This window comes from Molossus molossus, unplaced genomic scaffold (assembly GCF_014108415.1).
Source record: "Molossus molossus isolate mMolMol1 unplaced genomic scaffold, mMolMol1.p scaffold_m16_p_21, whole genome shotgun sequence".
NCBI classification, from domain to species: Eukaryota; Metazoa; Chordata; class Mammalia; order Chiroptera; family Molossidae; genus Molossus; species Molossus molossus.
In genome coordinates this window covers 24,500,804-24,507,408 of record NW_023425357.1, presented here as the reverse complement: position 1 = coordinate 24,507,408, position 6,605 = coordinate 24,500,804, and the positions used below count along the sequence as shown (strand labels likewise).

At 51.8% G+C, this 6,605-nt stretch overlaps 1 long non-coding RNA gene across 1 annotated transcript; it reads left to right on the top strand.

The window, feature by feature from the left end:
* The first annotated feature begins 2,329 nt into the window (after window positions 1-2,329).
* LOC118639032 lies at window positions 2,330-6,390 on the top strand. Its single transcript, XR_004961141.1, has 2 exons — window positions 2,330-2,490; window positions 6,276-6,390. It is a non-coding gene; the product is annotated as an uncharacterized LOC118639032 (long non-coding RNA).
* The last annotated feature ends 215 nt before the right edge of the window (window positions 6,391-6,605 follow it).

The following is a 6,605-nucleotide window of genomic DNA, read 5'->3' as shown; positions in this document are numbered from 1 at the left end:
GTAATACTGATGCAAAAGGGATATGTTAACTTTCTTCGATCGCATAGCATGTACTGTGTTTACATGCGTCAGTCTATCGTGGGGTGACTGTGGGGTGGGTTCCTTTTCATGAGCACAGGACTTGTGCTTTGGGAACAAATTGCCATTGTGCTGTTCTCTTGTACCAAGGACCAGTGAAAGTGTTTTATCTTTTTTATGTAGTTTGTATTGACTGGATTTTATAACTGTAAGAAAACAGAACAGAGTGTTGTATTTTGATCTGAAATTTGTGTATGGTAAAGTAATTTTGTTTTATGTATTGCAAGTTCATTAAAACTTGAAATATTTTCTAGAAGGGTACTGAACAAAACGAATCATCTTTAAGCTGTTTCATTAACCTAATAAAACAATTTGATGGGGAAGGCATTCTGATTGCTTCTGATTTTTACAGTGGTTCCTGCAAAATTAGTGTTATCGATATAGCTTGGCGTGGTCTGTGCGTGGCATGTTGCCTTCTCTGTGTCACAACCTAAACAGTTTGAGGTCCGCCCCCTGGATCCTTGGCTGCTGCACTCCACAGTCATTGCGTGGTGCCCTCCACCTGTCAGGATAAATCTCCACACTGTCTCCCCCACAAAACAGTTTCAAATTTCCTTTCCTCAGAAGAAAGAAAGAAAGAAATTAGACTTAAGCAATAGAGAACCTTGACGTCAAGGGCGGAGTCATAAATGGGAGGGTTCCGTCTGCGGAAAATAGAGTTCTCTGTCATGTTCTCTTGCTCCCTTGCCAGAGACTGTAACCTCCAAAGACCAGGGGTACTAACAGATGTCAGAGGCAGATCTCCATTGCAGGCAAGGGGCAAGGAACTTAGGGAATCGACCAGTGATGTCCAAGTTACATCAGTCATGTCCCCTGGAATCACTCCCAAAATCACATGAAAAGAAGAAAAGGGATATTCATCTTCAGTGGTACAGCGGGGCATGATATAGTTTTGGATGTTGGTTTTAATTTTTTTTCTACCTTCCACAGCAAGGTTGTAAGGCCTGCAAACTTTTTTTAACGTTTTTTATTGATTTTTAGAGAGAATGAGAGAAACATTGATGAGAACCATCCATCGGCTGCCTCCTGCACGCTCCCTATTGGGGATCAGAGCCCACAACCCAGGCACGTGCCCTGAGTGGGAATCAAACCAGCGACCTGTTGGTGCGTGGGCCGATGCTCAACCACTGAGCCACACCGGCCAGGGCATCTGCAAGCCTTTGTATCATTGGAGAGTGGAGGTTGTGGAACACTCTTTACACAAAGTTTTAGCCAGAAACCAGCCCTCCGAGGGCTGGATGTGGAAAGCGTGGTTGGAGCTGTTGGGGGCCCCAAGCTCTGCCCTGAGGGGCCAGGCTCCCACTGGCAGCACCGAGGAGTCCTGGCTGTGCCCACTCTCCGCTGCAAAACCTCTCAGCACCGCCCTTGTCGCTGAAATGAGACTGAATTCCTCAATTTGCTTGTCTGGAAATCCTTCACTTTCAGTTTGCAGGATAAATACGTCACACACACAAGGATGGTTCTAATAATATAATAAAACAACAGAAAAGTTGCCACAGGTGTGAAATGGGAGCCCTGTGCGTTGCTGGTGGGAATGTAAGATGGTGCGCCGCTGTTGCACCGATAGGCCACCCCTCAACAAGGTAAAGATCGAGTCACCATGTGACCCAGCAGGTTTAATCCTAGGTGTCTAGACCCAAGAGAAATGAAGACGGACTCCAGTGCTGGTGCACGGATGTTCATGGCTCCAGTCACATTAGCCCAAAGGTAAGACAGCCCTGCAAATACGCATCGATGGATGGATGGGTACACAACACGTGGTCCATTCGTGCATTGGAATATTATTCACTCGTAAAAAAGAATGAGCCCTGGCCGGTTTGGCTCAGCGGTTAGAGTGTCAGCTCACAGACCAAAGAGTCGTGGGTTCGATTCCTGGTCAAGGGCCTATACCTTGGTTGTAGGTTCAATCCCCAGCCCCGGTTGGGGTTGTGCGGGAGGCAGCCTGTCAAACATTGATGTGTCTCTCTCACATCAATGTTTCTCTGTCCCTCCCTCACTCCCATTCTTATCTAAAAACAAAACAAGCAAATCAGCCCTGGCCAGTTTGGCTCAGTGGTTGGAGAGTCAGCCTGCCGTCCAGAGAGACCCGGGTTCAGTTCCCGCTAAGGTCACATACCATGGTTGCAGTTTGTCCCCGGACCTGGTTGGGTTGTGTGAGTGGCAGCCCCTCGATGTGTACCTTTCACGTCGATGTTTCTCTCTCTCTCCCCCTCTCTCTCCCTCCCTCCTACTCTATCCTCAGGTGAGAAGCAAATCAATGGAAAAATACCTTCGGTGAGGATTTTTAAGAAAGAAGGAGGCACTGACGCTACAACTGGATGAACCTTGACAACAAGATGCTAAGTGAAGGAGCCAGACCGGGGTTCCGTTGACATGAAGTGTCCAGAATAGGAAAAGCTCCAGAGACAGCAGGTGAGTGTTGCCAGGGCCTGAGGGGAAGGAGCCATGGGCACAGGGTTTCCTCTGGGGTGACAAAATGACGCTCACACAACATCATGAATGTGCTCAGTGCCACCGGATTACATACCTGTACGTGATTTGTGTTCTGTGATGTTGATCTCCATAATAAAAGGAGGCATAGAACATTGGGAGCAAATAAGAACAAAGATTAACACTCTGGCCCCGGCCCGTTGGCTCAGTTGGTAGGAGCATCGTCTTGTCCACCGAAAGGTCTCGGGCTCCATTCCTGGTCAGGGCACATACCTGGGTTGTAGGTCCGCGCCCTGGGCCCCGTGGGTACGTGGGGGAGGCAATCAATGTTTCTCCCATTAATGTTTCTCTCTGCATTCCCCTCTAAAAATCAATGAACATGTGTTCGGGTGAGGATTTAAAAAAACAAAGATCAACACTCTGGGCAGAAAGTGGTGGGTACTGGAGGCGGCCCTGGGTGGAGGCTTCGGGCTGGAGGGCCGTGGGCCTGGTGTGTGCCAGCAGGTGGCTCGAGGCACGGGCCATTCCTGTGTGTGTTGTCCAGAGTTTGGGGGATCTACAGATCTTCACACCATCAGGAAACTGAAAGGAGCCCTTTGAACTACTTTTCTAAATTAGATTCAAGAGGATCCAGCCCACCAGTTCAGTGCCAGACTGCTGATTTCAAATCCCGCCTCCACCACCAACTGGTTCTTTGACTAGTTCCTTACCCCTGTACCGCAGTCTCCTGGGGACAGTGACAGGCCCTCAGGCCACAGGCTCGTGGTGAGAAGTAAAGGCACTGCCACATGGTACCGAGAACCAAGGCCGGCTCACGCTGAGACCCGTGCTGGCTATTAGGCGTTTGTCTCGGCTTCACCGGGGCTGCGGGTGCCGTGGGTGGGACGCCATCCCCACTGCCTCGGCCATGCTGCTGCTTCCCCAGCGGAGTCCCGGCCTCCTCTCCGCCCCGGGAGGGCACCGCAGGGCGGTGAAGCCCCGGCCCTCCGTGCTGTCCAGGACCCACAGCCATGAGTCGTTTGTGGGCGAGGCTCCCCAGGCCGGAGGCGGGTGCTGAGACAATTCCCAGCCTGGGAATCTTACCGTAAGGGCGGTTGTATTTTTATCCAGCAGGATATACTTATCAGCTACGGCCAGGAAAGGGGAAACTGACTAACAGTTCCAGGCCGGCCTGCTTCCCCAATGCAGCCACGTGGCCGGGAGCGAGGGAGGAGGAACAGGGGTGTCCTCTGCCCGGGGCATCAGCTCCCCTTGGCTGTCTTTCCTCCTGTCCTAACACTTAACATCTCAAACCCCGTGGTGGGTCTTTTGCTGCTAATTGTCATCCTCACAACATTCCCACAAGGTCATTATGACCCTCGACAGATGAGGAAAGCACAAACCTTTGGGTCACTTGCTCCAAGTCGCCTGGCTGGTCTGAGGCAGGTCTGGTGACACCGGGACCTGTGTTCTTTCCACAACTGTCCTCTCGCCTTTGTGCCGCTCTTCGTGTCATTAGCTGCACTAACCAAGTTTCCTGTGTTCTGAGGTCCCCACCGCACCGGCCCTGTGACGTGGCGAGGAGCCGGCTGTGCTCGGGGAATGTCCCTTATTCTCATTCTGCAGGAAAAGGACTCGAGCTGCCTTAACCACTTAGTCGATGGAGTGATGCCCCCCCCCCCCCCCCCGGATACCCATGTCCCAGTCCCAGACCCAGCAGATTTGTCACTACACATGGCAAAAGGGACTTCGCAGATGTGATTAAGCTAAGGATCCTGAGATGGGGCAGTGATCCTGGATGAGGCGGGCGGGTCAGGGTCATCCCGAGGTCCTCATAATGGGGCAGGACGGTCAGAGAGAAGATGTGACAACAGAAGCAGAAGCTGGAGGGATGAGCGGCTACAGGCCAAGCAGTGAGGGCGGCCTCTGGAAGTCTGAAAGGGCGAGGAGACAGTCTCCCCTGCAGCTCCAGGAGGAAGACAGCCCTGCAGACACCTGGAGTTAGCCTGGTGAGCCCCGTGTTGGGTCCCGGCCTCCAGAACTGTGAGAGAGTAACTCTGTGCTGCTATAAGCCCCTCCGTTTATGGTCGTTAAGTACAGCAGACACAGGACACTGGACCCCACCCTGTAGAAGCTCGAATCTGTGAGTCTGGGGCCCAGGAATAGGCCCCAGGTAACTGATGTGCAGCCCGAGCGGAGAGCCATCCACACTTCAGACGCCTGGCTTCCCCGGGCTGGCGGGGCATTGCCAAGGACATTGCCAGAACTCACAGGTGCTACTTCGCCGAGATCTGAGCCGCTCAGACTTCCTGCCGCACGGAGGCCACAGCAGAAGCCCCTGGGCCCACCCACGCTCCCCGAGGCCTCTTTACCCCGGCTTCCTTCAGAGAGCAGCCAGGACAGAAGGAAGCTCGACAGACAGACCCTCCTGTCCACCAGCAATCACTGTCGATTCCTCTCAACTTCTCTACAAACCCATCGCCCCAAACCTCTCCCTTCACAATCTGCTCTCTCAGTTTTGGGAAGTCCCACCATGTCACTCCCCAGTTCAAAAACCCTTGGCTGTTGTCCCACTGCCTTGAGAAAAACCCAACCTTTGTGCCTCTGAACCTGCACAAAATGCGTTTCACCCACCGCTCCAGCTTCATTTCTGTGCCACTTGACACTTCCTCCAGCCACAGGGGCCTTCTGTGACCACAGGACATTGGCACATGCTGTGCCTCTTCCCCTAACACTCATCCTGGCCACCGGCTTCTCATCCTTCAGGGGGAAGCATCAGTGACACCTTGTTACTGGGGACTTCTTTGCTCCTGTCCCCCAACTCTGTATCAGAGGGGCTAAAAATGCTGAAAAGGCCTAAGAGGTTCCAAAGAGACAAAGAGGTGTCGAGAATCAACTGCTGATTCTTTACAAACACAAATAACATATGCAATGTAAGTAACCGAACATGGGCTCTTAGTTCATCTTTCATCTTTCCGCTTTCCATGGAGGCCCAGGTAGGAGGACTGTCTCGCTTCCTTCTGAGCACCACTGTGAGAACAACGGCTGAAGATCCCAAATGTCCGGGGACACTCAGCCTCAGGCTTAGGAATCCATGACAGGTGAGAGAGGCGACACTCCGCAGAGTGACGCCGTCGCCCGAGGCAGCACCGCCCAGCAAACACTCTGCGGCCCAAGCTGCCAGACCTGACTTCTCCCAAAAAGTTTTTCATGAAATGCTCTGGTTTCTGCATTTCAAGTTAATTCAGCCCCAGCCGGTTTGGCTTAGTGGTTAGAGCGTCGGCCCGCGGACCAAAGAGTCACAGGTTTGATTCTGGTCAAGGGCATATACCTCGGTTGTGGTTTGTCCCCGGTCCTGGTCAGGGTCGTGCGGGAGGCAACCAGTCCATGTGTCTCTCTCACATCGATGTTTCTCTCTCTCTCTCTCTCCCTCCCTTCCACTCTATCTAAAGATAAATGGAAAAAATATCCTTGGGTGAGGATTTAAAAAAATAAAAATAAAAAAGATAATGTTACTTCAACTTGGGGGGGATATATTACGCTGTTCACACCAAGCCTAGATGTCTGTGGGTCTGATTGCTGCCTTCCATTCATCACCTTGTTGATGTCTTTCCTAGCCCAGGGTAGCTTGAAAAACATGGTCATAAAGCAGGTCATTTTTCCCATCTCCTGCATCTGGGCTGGGCTTGTGACTCACTGTGTCAATAGAATGTGGCGGAAGTGACATTGTGCTAGAACCAAAGCTGACCCTGAATGGCCTTTGCCATTTGGCTTCTTAAACCCTCCAGCCTCGACTGAGCCACCTGGTGACAACGGAGGCTACAGATGACTTCAGACAAGACCAGCAAAAGAACCGCCCAGCTCAGCCCCACTCCAGTTGCAGAACGGTGAGGAAATAAACAATAGCTCTTTTAAGCTATAGGCTCGAGGTGTTGGTCATGCAGTAATAGATAACTGATACAAAGCCCTATTATAATCCTTCATCATCTTGTTTATTTACTTTCTGTCTCTTCCCTGCTCAGCCCGTTCCCCACACTCCCTGGAATGCTGGCTCCATTAGCCCACAGACCTTGTCTGTCTGGTTCCCTGTTCAGTTCCCAGTGCCTCGTACAATGCCC